Source organism: Lithobates pipiens, unplaced genomic scaffold (genome assembly GCF_037356315.1).
Source record: "Lithobates pipiens isolate NorthernLeopardFrog02 unplaced genomic scaffold, aLitPip1_a1.2 Scaffold_23, whole genome shotgun sequence".
In the NCBI taxonomy this organism is placed as follows: Eukaryota; Metazoa; Chordata; class Amphibia; order Anura; family Ranidae; genus Lithobates; species Lithobates pipiens.
In genome coordinates this window covers 229,090,402-229,106,537 of record NW_027507785.1, presented here as the reverse complement: position 1 = coordinate 229,106,537, position 16,136 = coordinate 229,090,402, and the positions used below count along the sequence as shown (strand labels likewise).

Genomic DNA, 16,136 nt, shown 5'->3' with positions numbered 1-16,136 from the left:
AGACATTCTCATGCTCATCCATTGCATACCGAAGGCACCATGCCTAGATCATTTCTCTGTCATCAGGAGTAGCAGTGACTTTGCCAGTAAGGAGTCAGTGCCAGTAAAGGGATGCCCTTACCTAAACTGAATTTTGACCCAAAATTCACAAGGTCAGTAGAGGAAGGCTGCAACTACCTACATCATTCTCTTATATATAGAAGGGTGCATCTGCAGAGGAGTACCACCCCCCGTGATTTACAGAAGCACACCTCCCAAAGTTTACTTTTAATTAGGATGCCAAACAGGTCAATGTGTGGTGTCCGATTTGGGTAACTCGTGTGATTTTGCTGCAGTTTTCAATAATGATTAGAACTCTACTGTTTAACTAGGTGGTCAGATCACAAACTATAAACTGGTATCTGAGCAAAGTGAAAGACACTCATGAGCGGAACTGTAGAATGTCTAAGGTTATTTAAATGTAAAAGGATCAGCTTAATATTAAAGATCTCTCCATTGTGTGTTGATGCGTAAAAACAAACACACGCACATACATACACACATATTTTATATATATATATATATATATATATATATATATATATATATATATATATATATATATATATATATATGAGCAGACGCTATTGGTTTTCAAATTTAAGTTGTCTGAAGCTGCAGTTTGGCTCAGGCTAACTATTTCAAAGTTCTGGTTTCTGTACCAGTTCAGCTGGGTTGTGCTAGTTACCACTTGGCCGTGGGTGTCGCTGTCACCACCCGTAAGTGTTGGAAATGCAACAGGCTGGATGCATTGAATACCACTTTTGCTCTGAAATAGCCCAGTGGGAGGGGTTTACCGACATTGTGCATTCTGGGTGAGGATATTTAAGGTACTGGCACCATTTTGAGGGCTCTCTTTCTCGGGGTTCGCTATCCCAACCTCATGGTCCTCCTTGCCTGGGGTGTGTGCTGCCTGTTCCTGTGCCTCGGGGCCGGCTGGCCCAAGGCTTTGCAACTGAAAGTGTAGGCCCAAAAGTCTTGGGGCCTACTGATCCAGGGGTGGTTCTGTGCTGTCTTGCCTGTGGGGAGAAGTCAAACGACTGGAGGATCCAGGGAAGGACTTTTCCAAGAGAGGACTGAGCAACAAGGCTGGTATCTCTGGAGGAGTCTGGAGACTCAGTTGGAGGACGCAACCTGGGTCACTAACCACACAGTATCGCCGGATCTGCTGAAGGAAACTGGTACTGTGTGACAACTCTTCAATATTTCTCAAGAAGTTCATTTAAATTGACAAGTCTGTGGCAGAGACTTTGTTTGAGCATCCCACCGGCTGCTAGGTCAGTGAGAGAGGCCTATCCGGTGATTGCTAGATCCAGTCTGTGGAAGCTGTTTGTCCTCTGGATCAAGAAAATACCTCTACCCGCAATTACCAGGTACCTGAAATCCCCTTAACCCCCTATTGCAAAACTTTTGGAAAAAGGACTGAAGCCCCGTACACACGAGAGGACTTATATCCGACAGACTTCCAAAGGAGTTCCGCCGGAGTTCCGCTGGAGTTCCGCCGGAGTTCTGACAGACTTTTCGGCCGAACGGACTTGGCCACACACGATCACACTAAACTCCGACGGATTCGAACGTGATGACGTACGACCCGACTCGAATAAGGAAGTTCATAGCCAGTAGCCAATAGCTGCCCTAGCGTCGGTTTTAGTCCGTCGGAGTAGCATACACACGAGCGGATTTTTCGAAGGGGACCGGGTCCGGCGGAGTTCCGTCGGGAAAATTTGAAGCATGCTTCATTTCTAAAGTCCGTCAGACTTTTGCGAAGCTAAAGTCCGTTGCAGCCCACACACGATCGGATAGTCTGACGGACTCGGTCTGACGGACTTTGGATGTTGAAAAGTCCGCTCGTGTGTACGGGGCTTAAGTGTCGGAGCTAACATTCTTTGGGTTCAGTTTCCAACGGGAGGAGGTGCAGGAAACTCAAATAAAAATAATAAAAAAACATGGTTTTAATAAATATAAAGGATATTCTATTAATTGGGGCAGCTGACCTCTCATACTGCACCTCTAATCCAGACCTGCTTTATTCCATAATAAAACCATTTGTTACTATGTTCCCACGTTGTAAGTAACCAAATAGTGGTATGATAACGTCCCCATGAAAGAAAGGGGTAGATTATGAAATGAAGCGCATATATACTGCCCAATATTACTGCTGTCAAACCCTTCTTTCTTACTACACAAACAATGGGACATATCCATCACGTCACATAACTCTCTTAGAGAAAGTTTCGTGATGGAATGTGTAGCAGCTGCTAAGAGTAAAGCACACCTAAATGGAGGATCATCTCTCCCAAACCTAATGTGATAACACTAAGGAAAACACTAAGTAATTATTTGACACTGCACCCTGCTGGCACACTACCCTAAGATCATCTCTTATATATATATTTATATATTACACACATATACATGCACATACATACACATATGTAGCAGATGACATTTGGGACCAAATGTCACACGCTTTGTAAATTTTGTTTTTGCCTCAGGACCTTACAGTACTGAGGGTTAATTGTGTAGGTAAGCCTTAACACCAGTCTGGCTAGGCCATGATTGATGTTCTGCCTGATCATGTGAGCGGTGAGGTGCACTTGACAGGCGAGAACCAGGCTTGTTTGGATGTTTGGGTATGACTCTCTCGGAGCCAATCAGCAGGAGTGCCGGACCCGCTGAGGAGTCTGGGAGGGGGTACTTAAGCAAGTGTGGGTCACGTGTTCGGGGTTCCGGAGTTGTTCGAGAGACCTGTGTGGTCTGTTTGGGTTCCAGGACTGGGGTAGCCCCGTGAGGGGCCCCGGTCACAGGGTGTTTGACATCCCGCAGCATGTTCCTGTCAGTGGCCCCTGTTAGACCCAACTGTTCTGGGGTAGGGATCCGTCTGTTCCCGAAACTCGGAACCTGCTGGTCCGAGGCGCTGTGTGTCCGGGTGTGCTCTCCGCTTGGAGGGGCACCACAGCTCGTGCAAGTGACCAGGAGAGGACTCTTCGGAGGAGGGCCAGCAAGTAGCATCCTGAGAAGTGCCTGCTTACTGAGTTGAGAAGGACATTGACGAGTCCACACTTTTCCAGTACCTCAAAGGAAGCGAGAAACGTTCCAGGTACGATCGGAAAAAGGTTCCTGTTTATATTCGGTTGATTGTTCAAGTTTGAGTCAACGTGCTGACTGCCATGATCTCTGGCTAGAGGTCTGTTCAGCCTTGAAATACCCAGCTGCGAGTGGCTAGTCTCTGGGTGGAAATAGAGACTTTGTTAAACCTGCAGTTCGAGGTACCTGAGTTCTTCAACAGTGCCCTCTGTTCCCAAAGAGACTGTGTTTAGTGAAAGTTCTACTGCAAAATAAAACCTTTTGGACTTTATCTGTGTCAGTGTATAAGTCGTTGGGTATCAACCCTGGGAACCCCTAGGCGCGGAGGAGCAGGCCAGGAGAAGGCAACTGGTAAGCCCATTAAGTCAAGGCCGCCCTGCAACGGGTTGTGGCCGCTACACATACACACACACACATATACATAAATAATCTCACAGAAGTGTGTACACCCCTCACATTTTTGTAAATATTTTATTATACCTTTTCATGTGACAACACTGAAGAAATGACACTTTGCTACAATGTAAAGTAGTGAGTGTACAGCTTGTATAACAGTGTAAATTTGCTGTCCCCTCAAAATAACTCAACACACAGCCATTATCCAGTTCCCAACTGGCGCACAACGATGTACGTCGGCAGAATGGCACGGGCAGGCAAACTGGCGTACAGGTACATCCAGTTAAAATGCAGTGCCGAATCACAAAAAGTGGTCTGGTCTTAAACCAGAAAAATGGTCCAGGGCTTAAGTGGTTAATGTCTAAACCGCTGGCAAAAAAAGTGAGTACACCCCTAAGTGAAAATGTTAAAATTGGGCCCAATTAGCCATTTTCCCTCCACACTCATGTGACTCGTTAGTGTTACAGGGTCTTAGGTGTCAATGAGGAACAGGTGTGTTAAATTTGGGGTTACTACTCTCTCTCTCTCTCTTATACTGGTCTCTGGAAGTTCAATAAGGCACCTCATGGCAAAGAACTCTCTGAAGGTCTGAAAAAAAGAATTGTTGCTCTACATAAAGATGGCTTAGGCTATAATAAGATTGCCAAGACCCTGAAACTGAGCTGCAGCACGGTGGCCAAGACCATACAGCGGTTTAACAGGACAGGTTTTACTCAGGCCTCGCCATGATTGACCAAAGAAGTTGAGTGCACGTGCTTCGCGTCATATCCAGAGCCTGTCTTTGGGAAATAGACGTATGAGTGCGGCCAGCATTGTTGCAGAGGTTGAAGGGGTGGGGGGTCACCCTGTCAGTACTCAGACCATACGCCGCACATTGAATCAAATTGGTCTGCATGGCTGTTGTCTCAGAAGGAAGCCTCTACTAAAGATGATGCACAAGAAAGTCCGCAAGCAGTTTGCTGAAGACAAGCAGACTACACGGTTTACTGGAACCATATCCCATGGTCTGATGAGACCAACATAAACGTATTTGGTTCAGATGGCGTCAGGCGTTTGTGATGGCAACCAGGTGAGGAGTACAAAGACAAATGTGTCTTGCCTACAGTCAAGCATGGTGGTGGCAGTGTCATGGTCTGGGGCTCCGTGAGTGCTGCCCACACTGGGGAGCTACAGTTTTTATTGTGGGAACCATGAATGCCAACATGTACTGTGAGCATGATCCCCTCCCTTTGGAGACTGGGCCGCAGGGCAGTATTCCAACATTATAACAACCCCAAACACACCTCCAAGACCACCACTGCCTTGCTAAAGAAGATGAGGGTAAAGGTGATGGACTGGCTAAGCATGTCTCCAGACCTAAACCCTATTGAGCATCTGTGGAGCATCCTCAAACAAAGGTTTCTAACATCCACCATCCACTCTGTAATGTCGTCATGGAGAAGTGGAAGAGGACTCTGGTGGCAACCTGTGAAGCTCTGGTGAACTCCATGACCAAGAGGGTTAAGTCTGTGCTGGGAAATAATGGTGGCCACACAAAATATTGACACTTTGGGCCCAATATGGACATTTTCACTTTTGTTACCAGTGATTTAGACATGTTGAGTGTGTTGAGTTATTTTGAGGGGACAGCAAATTTACACTATTATACAAGCTGTACATGCAGTATTTTACATTGTAGCAAAGTGTAATTTCTTCAGTGTTGTCACATGATAAGATATAATAAAGTACTTACAAAAATGTGAGGGGTGTACTCACTTTTATGAGATGTACACAAACACAGACACATTTAAAGGACCGTTGCAATGTATTTGAGGTACTTTAGAGAAAGTACAACTCAAGTGCGTTTTTAGACACACATCCACTTTATAAAGAGGTACATAATATAAAAATTTGAGAAATTGTTAGACAATGGAAAAAGTTGAAAAGCTCTGGTTCTGTAGAAAACTACCCAAGAAATCAGTTTTAAGCAGGGTAGGTGGAGTTATAAACATTGGATGACCTTACAATAATGTGTGATATCATGACTCTGGGAATTAGCACCAGTCCTCAAACAGCAAATCCACCTGGAGAATTAGAGAACCTGTCACCATCCTGATAACAAGCTGGTTTACACTGTAAACATGCAAGAAAGTACCCATTGAACGCTCATTTTTTCCAAAGTACTAAAGCCAGAGGATCAGTGTGCCAACCAAATAACTCATATTTTCAAAATAAAAGTATATATTTTTTCCTCTCTGTACAGGTCACCAAGTGTATCTAAAAGCAATTTTTTTTCCTCTTGGATGACATAGGGAAACGTTAGAACCCCTGCTTGGTTTTTATTGTAATCTGTATTCCCATTTGGAGATTCAATCTCTCTATTTGTGCTGCTTATTATTGTCACTAGGTTGCAAAGTGTGGGACAAAAACTATACATTTTGAATTGTAACTGGGTAAGAAATAGTGGGGACATTTTTAAAAAGGGCACTTATTCCACAGCGGATTTCTCTAACTTTGAGGGATCTCCTGTAACTTTGAGTGTCTCAAGTGACCAAAAGTGAAATTCTCACACTTCTAAAGAAAAAAAACTGTCAGTGGCCCTAACTGTTCCATACACTATACAAAACAGTTCTGCCTTTAGATATACCCTAAAGCCCCTTTTTCACACGATTGGACTGATCAGGTCCACCTGCCAGTTTTTCAGGACCCCATCAGACCCTCCATTGTCATCTATAGAGCGGGAGATGTAAATGGACATGTCCGTTTGCACCCGCTGACATCCAATCTGATCGGTTAAAAATAAATGAATAGGGATCCATTCCCCATTAGTCTAGTACCTTCAGAGTGCATGTGCTGGTGACATCACTGGCTGCTTCTAAAGTAAATACCTCCTTAATGGCACACGTTTAGGAGATATTTACTGTACCTGTAGGTAAACCTTATTATAGGCTTACCTATAGGTAAAAATCAATGCACATAGGTGTCACAAAAGCGAGATCCTTTCTATTCTGCTCTAATTCAGCAGGGAATCTGTTCACAGATCCCCTGATTACTGGTAAAGATGTCCCCTGTGTGAAAGGACCCTTCAAGTAGAACTAAAACTTTTTTTTCTTTATTTTGGATAAAGTAAGAGAGGGTTATTACCCAATGTCAGGGTTTTGTGAAAAGAAAGGAAGGAAAGAAATGAAAGGAAATGGTTGTCATCAGAACTATTGTCTCATCTCCATAGGAAGATTTCCACTCTATTCCTGTTGTGGCGACTATCCCCAATTTGGGATTCTCTTTCACTTTCAGTGAAAACGGTGAATGGCACAAACAGATAGGGTCAAACCAATTAAAATGGACAAAGACAGCAATAAAAAAACAATAGGTGAGCTAATCACTCTCCACACTGTTTAAAACAAAACAAACAAAAAAGAATAAATTGTTTTGCCTTTAGTTACACCAAGACCCCTTTCACACTGAGGCGTTTTACAGGCTCTATAGCACTAAAAATAGTGCCTGCAAAGTGCCTTTCACACTGGAGTGGTGTGCTGGCAGGAGGTCAAGAAAAGTCCTGCAAGCAGCTTCTTTGAGGCATTTTAAGTGCGGTGTATACACTGCTCCTAAAGCGCCAATGCCCATTGAAATCAATGGGCAGCGCCCTTGCAGTGGCGCTTTTAACCCTTTTTCGGCCGCTATCTGGGGATAAAAGCACCCCACAAGTGGCCAAAAAAGCACACTAAAAGAGCGGTAAAGTGCCGCTACAAATAGTGGCGCTTTACCACCGGCACCCGAGCACTGTGAGTGTGAAAGGGCTCTTAAAGTGGAAGTCCATGGAAAATCTAAAATCCCTGCATCTGTAGACACCAGGGCTCTAACACTTACCCCTCTATCCCTGTGAAGAAATGAGGAGTATACATACCTTTTTGGAAGCCAGTCTGACCTGCTCTGACCCAATCTCCAGCGCCAGAAGCTCTGCAGAGGACATGGATGACAACGGCTGTGAAATTAATGGGAAGTGACATCATCCATAGAGTTATTATGGGGCTTCCATTGTCCTCTGTCTCCTCTGCACCCGCCTACATAGAGAAGCCATGGCTGACAGCTCAGCATGGGATTCGGTCAGAGTGGGTCAGATCAGCTTCCAAAAAGGTATGTATGCTTCTTTTTTCTTTACAGGGATAGAGAGGTTAGTGTTAGATCCATGGTGTCTATAGATGCAGGGATTTCAGATTGTGCATGGACTTCCACTTTAAGCCAAATAGAAATCAGCCGACTTTTGGCTCGTGTGTACATCAGCCGAGCCAACTTCTGTTGAATGGTCATGCTGGAAAACCAGTATTCGACCAGCGCTGGCAGCCAATGCCTGGTGTGTTCTGGTGGGGGAATAACTGTCCCTGTCTGAGCACAATAGCCAAGTGGGGAGATCACTGTACTAACATCGGATAGTAAGTACAGTAGCACCACACTGTGAAGATCGCTCAACATTTTAGGTAGGTACATCTTACTAAAGGAATGTTTTCCAGGAGGGAAAAGATGAGTGCACTGAAAACACATGTACACTTTAATTCATTTGTTGGAATAGTGCATGTGTGACATTTCTTGACATTTTCCCTCAGCAATCTGAAAGAGTGCCAATTTGTTTTCCAAATCCAAATGTATAGAGTGTTTTCTGTTTGCTGTGATCATAGAGGCAAGAGACCTCAAGTGTTCTCATGGCTGGCAGAGGAACTGCAATGTTCTCACTCATCAGCCTCTCTCTCCACAGTTTAGTCCTCTTGTGTGCAGAAAACTTATTATGAGAGAAAATAATGTTTACTGATTAAAAAGGGGAAAGTCATAATCACCATCATTGAGTGAATTGATGCGGCTGAAAATGAAGTGCCATGGGACTGTGTTTTCATGGATGTCATTTCTAAGGATATCATTAGTCTGGGAAATGTTGAACAACAGCCTGCCTGCTGCCAGAATGATACATGGAAACTTGTATCTGTAGGAATTCCATGTGAGCGAGAGTCAGAGAGATGAGTAACGCATGACCCGGCAACACACACAGCTACATGAGCTCTAGTTACAAATAATCCGGGATCATTAGCTTATAGAAAATTCTTGTTTACCACAATTACAGTGCATGGGAGCCAAGACTCTCACTTTGTATACACAATAGATGGGTTCATTATGGTAAAGAGTTTATATTATAATCATAGGGTTACTCAGTACATGAGGATGGATGGGGCCCTTGTTAGGGATTTGGGTTTTTTAGGGCCACCGATGAAGTTGTGGATCACGTTCTATACTACACTGGCCTAGCAGCATGGTAGAGTCTGCAGCAGCAGAAGATGGTGTAAGTAAATCTACTTTTCCATGCCCCTTAGACCTAAATGAGCAGTTAACCATTACATTGCGAATGCAGCCCCACTGCTCCTAATGCGTTCCAAAGAAGCTGCTGGCAGGGCTATTTCTGACACCCTGCCAGCGCACCGCTCCAGTGTGAAAACACTCAGACTTTCACACTGGAGTGAATGGAACCGCTGTTTCAGGGCGCTTTGCAGGCGCTATTTTCAATGCTATAGCGCCTGCAAAGCGCCTCAGTGTGAAAGGGGTCTAAGTGTTCTGCAACAACTACTTTTGTACTTATGTTCTTTTCTCCAGCTTTAATGAAACTGCTCCATTGTAAATTTCAATACACAGCTCATTTTAACCACTTCAGCCCCGTTAGATTTAGATGCTCAATGACCAGGCCATTTTTTGCGATACTGCACTGTGTCGTTTTAACTGACAATTGCGTGGTCGTGCGACTATGTACCCAAAAAAAATGTATGTTCTTTTTTTCCCACAAATAGAGTTCTCTTTTGGTGGTATTTGATCATCTTCTGTGGTTTTTATTTTTTGCGCTATAAACAAAAGAAGAGCGTAAATTTTGAAAAAAACACAATGGAGGTTATTTAGTAAAGGCAACTCCACTTTGCACTACAAGTGCAAACTACAAGTGCAAAATGCACTTGAAATTGCACTGAAAGTGCACTTGGAGTGCAGTCTCTGTAGATCCAAGGGGGACATGCAAGGAAAACAAAAAACAGCATTTTAGCTTGCGCATAATTGCAAAATAAAATCAGAATAGCTTCCTCTCATTTCAGATCTACCCCTCAGAATTACAGCGACTGCACTTCCAAGTGCACTTTCAGTGCAATTTCAAGTGCATTTTGCACTTGTAGTGCAAAGTGGATTTGCCTTTCGTAAATAACCCCCAATATCTTTTACTTTTTGCTATAATAAATATCCCCAATTTAAAAAAACTAAAAAACAAAGTTTTCCTCAGTTTAGGCCGATATGTATTCTTCTATATATTTCTGGTAAAAAATAAATAAAAAAATGTAAAAATTGCAATAAGCGTATATTGATTGGTTTGTGCAAAAAATTATAGCGTCTGCAAAATAGGGAATAGATTTATGGCCTTTTTATTATTATTTTGTTTATTTACTAGTAATGGCGGCGATCTGCAATTTTTATCGGGACTGCGATATTGCGGTGGTCAAATCGGACACTTTTGACACATTTTCCCAGCATTCCCATAGAAGTCAATGGGCCTGAATTTGCACCTGAGCCAGACCGCGCTGCTCAAAAAACTGACAGGACAATGTTTCAACTTGCTCTGAATCCGCACTCTCAATAGAAAGTAATGTTCTACATTCCCCCAACCCTTGCCCTATAGAGCTCCACCCCACCCTTTCAGTACAGAGACTTTCCCCCACCCTCCCAGTACAGATCCCCCCCCCCCCCCCCACACACACACTCCTCTGTTTTCCGTTAGTACAGAGGCCTCTCTTCACCCCTCAGTACAGAGCTCTCCCACCGCCACCCCCACAAAAGACAGTTCTACAGCCACTCACCTGAGAGTGCCAGAAAGTAGTCCTTGGGAAGGGCTTAGGCCGGGTTCACACTGGTACGACAAACGCTCGGACACTGGGAGCTCATGTCTCATGACGTGTGCAAATAAATTTTTCCCTATGGGAGCTGTCTTAACTGGACACAAGTCGGTCTGACTTTGAAAATGCTCCCTGTACTACTTTTGTTCCGACTTTGATCCTACATCAGTCCATCGAATATCACTTAAGTCGGATCAAAGTCAGATCTCCATCTTAACTGACCTGACTTTGGCATGCGACTTGTGCTGAGGAGCGGAACTCCATGCCGAACTCCTGTAGTGGCGTGGTGTGCCACTACTTATATTGGCATGGGGTGGGGTCAACGGGTGATGTCATCCGGAGGTCCCATCCCTTAGGACGTCACCACCTGGGCATGATGGGGCGAGCCACCGGTGACCCCGCCCCATGCCAATATAAGTGGTGGCATGCCACACAACCAGCAATAGAGCGGGACAGAGCATTGAGTCAACATCGGAAGAAAGACAGAGGGAGAAAACAGCGGAGAAGATCCAGCAAAACAGCGAGAAGATAGCGAAGAATACCCAGACAGCATTGAAGATAGTGGACAGAGGGAGAATAACCTGAGAGGGCTAGAAGCGGAGAAGACCCGAAGAAGGGAGAAGAACCGGCAGAGGCAGAAGACGTCAGTGGAGCAGGCAGAAGAGCTGGAGAGGGGCGAAGAAATCGAAAGCGACACCGGAGCTGCTTAAAAAAAATACTTTAAAAATCTGTGTAATGTGTTTTATTTTTGACATTTTCTTTTTAGGTGAATGGGTAGGGGTACAATGTACCCGATACTTATGCACAAAGGGTTGGGGGCCAGAATCTGGGGTCCCTTTGTTAAAGATGCAAATAAGACCCCCGCCCGTAGACCCTGACAACCAACGGCTAGGGTTGTCGGGAAGAAGCCCCTGTCTTCATCAACATGGGGACAAGGTGCTTTGGGGTGGGTGGGTGCAGAGCCCCCTGCCCCAAAGCACCCACCCCCCCATGTTGAGGGCATGCGGCCTGGTAGGGTTCAGGAGAGGGGAGCGGGTGGGCGCCCGCTCGTCTCCACCCCCTTTCCTTACCTGCCAGGCTATGTGCTAAAATAGGGTTCTGGTATGGATTTTTAGGGGAACCCCCACACCGCAAAAACGGCGTGGAGGTTCCCCTGAAAACCAAGGGCCTGAAAACCGAAGGGCCTGGTATGCTCTTGGAGGGGCAAGCCATGCTAGTTTTTTTTTTTAACATTTGCGGTCCCCCTAAAGATTCATACCAGACACAGTGCCTGGTATTGTCGGGGATCAAAGTTGGATCCCTGTTCATTGAAGTCAGACACATGTCAGACTTCAAGTCGCAAGGCAAAGTCGGATCCAAAGTGGTACGACTGTCGTGTTGTACCAGTGTGATCCCAGCCTTAAAGAGAAGTAGCGAGGCTGGTGCAGCTCAGCTCACCTGAGTAGCTTGAAGGGTAAATACAGAAGCCGGTAAATACAGAAGCTGGAAGAAGAAATGAGTTGTGCAGAAAATGTATTCTATTGGCTTCTGTTTACCAGTGACAGGTCAGTAAGGACAGGGGAGTGCCAGGGGTGTATGAGGCCTTATACTTTCTGTCTAGTGACAACTGTGTAATTGGCTATTTTGGATACATTGATTCACAAATTACTACAATGACCTGTTAACATTGTGGCTACTCTATATCTATATCAAATCTGTTACTGGCTAAAGTGACTTCCTATTTTAAAACTGGTCTGGAACTTACTGTATGAAAATATACTAGAAAAGAAGGCTATTACTGCACAAATCTGCTCCCATGAATAAGTGTTGAATCGCTGCTGGAAATTCCACTGGACATTTGCAGATAAGCAATATACTAAATGCTGGCTTCCTCTATGCTGCAAATAAAGTGACAGACAGAGGAACAGTTCACATAAGTTAAAAATACAGAAATGACATATGCTATATAGTGTGGCAGTTCATAAGCGGACACAGTGGCCATTCAGATGTCAGATATTTGCCATCTGGAGGAAACAGGCCAATAAAGAATAATGAGCATGACTGGCAGAGTTCACAGATATACACACACATTTTATGACTTGGAACCAAAATTCATGCAAAGAGAACAAGGCCAGATTCTGAGCATTCACACAAACAGGAAACCATGAGATTAAAATAAAATGGCCTGATGGATCTATTGCCTGATAAATATGTATGACAAAGTATTTGTAGGAAACTCACATTTTACATGTCAGCTGATCTATGTTTATGGTCTTCATTTAGAATTTTAAAAAAAGTCTGCAATTACCTGTCCCTATGTATAAGGACAGGTTGTAAAAAAATCTGTGCTGACGACATTCATAAAGTGCCATTGACATTAGAAGAAACCTGTACTTAAACACAGAAGCTGCTATCGCTGATCTCCTTCTAAAGCCGACCATAGAGGGACCGAAATTTGACAATGGCCGAATTCCAATCTAAGTGCAGCCTTTCCTGTATAGATTGTTATATTGACTTTTGTTAAATAGGTATTCTGACAGCGCAGAGTCCCAATGGCCCAGTGGGTGGGATTCCTCCATTTACCTTGTTTGTCAGGATGGAGGAATCTGATTTTTTTCCATTCAGCCCGTCAGCTTAAAGTGGAATTTTGGCTATACACCTATCTAGAATCGTCCCCTACCCCTTCCTAACACCAATGCAAACTAATCTGTTTAGGACGTATGTATATTCTTACCTATTTCCGGCCGCTCTGGTCATGTGATCCCTTGTATCAGCTAGTGGGAGTCCAGGTAGGAGGAGAGAGTGCTATGACAATGGCTAGTAAAGCTTGAAGTTGTGACATCACCCATAGGCTTTAATGACCCATCCATCCTCTCCCCTGAAACTCTGGCTAACATGGGGGGACGGACAATCAAGTTACCGGACTGGAGCAGACTGCAAATAAGTAAGCAAGTACATCTTTCTCACACAGGTTAGTTAGCATAGGTGTTATGAGAGGGGTGGGGACAGTTTAAACTAGTTAAGTGTATTGACAATTTTCTAAGGCCAGCAGGAACCGGCTGAGATTCAAACCATGTGTGGGCAGGCTAAATGTACCAAGTTGATTGATCGATCAATTTGGATACAATCAGCCTGCTGGATTCACTTGCAGTTTTTGGTAGCGGCTGCTATAACCATTAGCAATAATCACTGTCTTTTCCAGGTGGATTCCCGTCAGCACTGTCTGTGTTGATGGGGAAATCTTCAGGAAAGAAATTTGCACCATCTATGGCCTGCCTTAGAACAGGCATCAATCGTCCGTTTCTGTCTTCACTACTCTTTGAGTCACTGATCTGGGACAAGCATTCACATCAGAAAGTCATGGGGAAGTCACAACTTCTGCATATATGTTTCAGGTCTATACTTGAAGTAATAGAGTATAAATGCAACACTTTTTTGTTTTGGAAAAATTGGGGTAGGGTTAGCGCTCCTAGTATTTTTTATTGCTGTTGGGGAGTTTCATCTTTTTTTATGGTGACCATTGTCACTGGGACTGAAGTCAGAGCAAATCTAAAATTCGGAGTCATCACCAGAACAGGGGTCAAGGGGGAAACCTTTTGAAACCTCAGGTGAGTCTGCACAAGTTACTATTCCAAGATAGCTTCACGTGAACAGGGTGACAAACAAAAACTTTGGGCTGGAAGGAGGACACCACTGGGCTCAATAAAATAGTAAGTTTTTTTTATATTTACAGGAACAGTTACCAAAGACTAGGAAAAACATTTTAGGTAGGTAGGGTAAGGTTCCTCTTTAAAGCCTGGACTGGGCTACCTTCAGGTTCACCTGCCCCCTATCTATCCATTAGAATGTATATGCTTTGACTGTGGAGACTCATACATTTACAAGGATTAGGACTGCAGGTAATACAGGGTGCCGTGAAGGGGCCCTGCAGCTTATGCAGGCATTTGCAAATGTGGTTAATTTGGTTGGTAAGCAGACTGGTTGGCGAGTTGAGCTAGAAATTTTCTCTGGTTTTGTCTTCCTCTCTAAAGCCACTGCATTAGTACGACAGCCGGGTAGTTAGGATTTTTCAGAAGGAGAAGTCAGAACTGGCAGCAAACATTTCTTCAGTACTGGTTTTCTGTAACACCACCACAAAGGGCACAGATATACATATCTCCTTCATAACAATTACCTCTCTGTCATCATCCCAATATGTTTCCACCCCATATATTCCCAATATAGGCTGAAAATTGGTTGCAAATCCTTCCATTAACAGTGTTTATATTAAAAAGGATCAAAGACTGAAGGGAGGAACGTGATCTTCTTCATGCCTGGCAAGCATTGGAAAGGATATCTGATAGTGGCTGGCAGGAGAGGGTTTGAGAGCACAATACCCTGCTCCCTTGAACATTGGTAAATCTTCCTACCCCATGATGCAAATAAACTCCATCTATCAAAATAATTTTCTGAAATGGTCACAGTATACCTGTTATATATGACATGGTTTACACTGTCATATGGAGTATGGCGTTTATGAAACAGAGAAGACTTCCAATGATCCATGCAAAACCTCTTCAAATAACAAGATGAAGCCCCATTCCTCCCTCAGTGACCTAAGCACTAGTCATCACAGCATTCTGTAAGGACATCATAAGAAATATTATACAACATATTTATATATGTATATTTTTTTATATGGCGGTTCAAGTGCCAGTGAGGTGCGCAAAGTTTAATTAGACTTAGTTATGGGACCTTTCATCAGATTATGAATCTATCTAATGAACTGCTGATGGACTGTTGCTGGTCTGCTGGGAGCCTAAAAAGTAAACGCTGATGTAATTAAGAATCGCTCTGCACTCAACACCCACATGAATTCACATTTCAGTAAACATTTAAATGTCTTATCAAATGTATTGTGCATTCTAAAAATATAATTCTGGAGAGTTATTTTTAGACAATGAGTAAATGAAATCAGAAAGGGACATGACTTACTGGAATGTACAGATTGTTTAATAAATTCTCCAGGCTGCATGTCAGGGAACAGTTTCAGATTCCCACATTTATGATCACATACAGATCTAAACCAGATGCTGGTTTCGGTTCATGTGCGGTCACTATACGTGCATTACATATATTGTATTCATGGGAAAAAATGACATTGGGTGATGAACCGTTGAACTAGTCTCAGACACTAGATGGCAGTGTGACACAGGTTGTGTGCAGCCTTCCCATCACACTGAGCTGATGGATAATGAGGCTTGTGAGCAGTTGAAAAACAAAAAACACATATTGATTTATTTCCTCAATATCTATACCAGAGACATGGTGATAAAAACGAAAGACCCTTCAAATGCAGCTTTACAATAACTTTCCACATTTCCTGTTCCTCCGTTACAATATAGTAAACATGTACATCTTTAGGGGTTAGTTCATCCTTTACTTTTGCCAAAAAAAAAAAAAAAAACTCCCTGTAGTACAATGTCCTCAATACATGGATATGCTGTGCTCAGTTTTGTAAATAAATGCCACTTTTTCAGATGCTTGTTATATTGTCCTCCCCTCTTCGTCCTGCAGGTATCAGGACGCATTGAGTGTTGGATGCGCAGCCACAGAAACAAAAAACAATACTCCATGCCATACCCGCGCATTAACAGTCTGCTCTGTCTCCCAGCATAGCATTCTGCAGGAGTGACAGATAGAGGGGTGCGCATGCGTGGGTAGAGAATGAAGCGCTCATTTGTGAGTTTTTAGAAAATGAGTGCTCAT

The 16,136-nt window shown here is 43.6% G+C and overlaps 1 protein-coding gene across 2 annotated transcripts in view; it reads right to left on the bottom strand.

Annotated features, from left to right (window-relative positions):
* BCAR3 (BCAR3 adaptor protein, NSP family member) overlaps positions 1 to 16,136 on the bottom strand; it is a 172,766-nt gene that overhangs the window by 83,607 nt on the left and 73,023 nt on the right. The window lies entirely within an intron of this gene.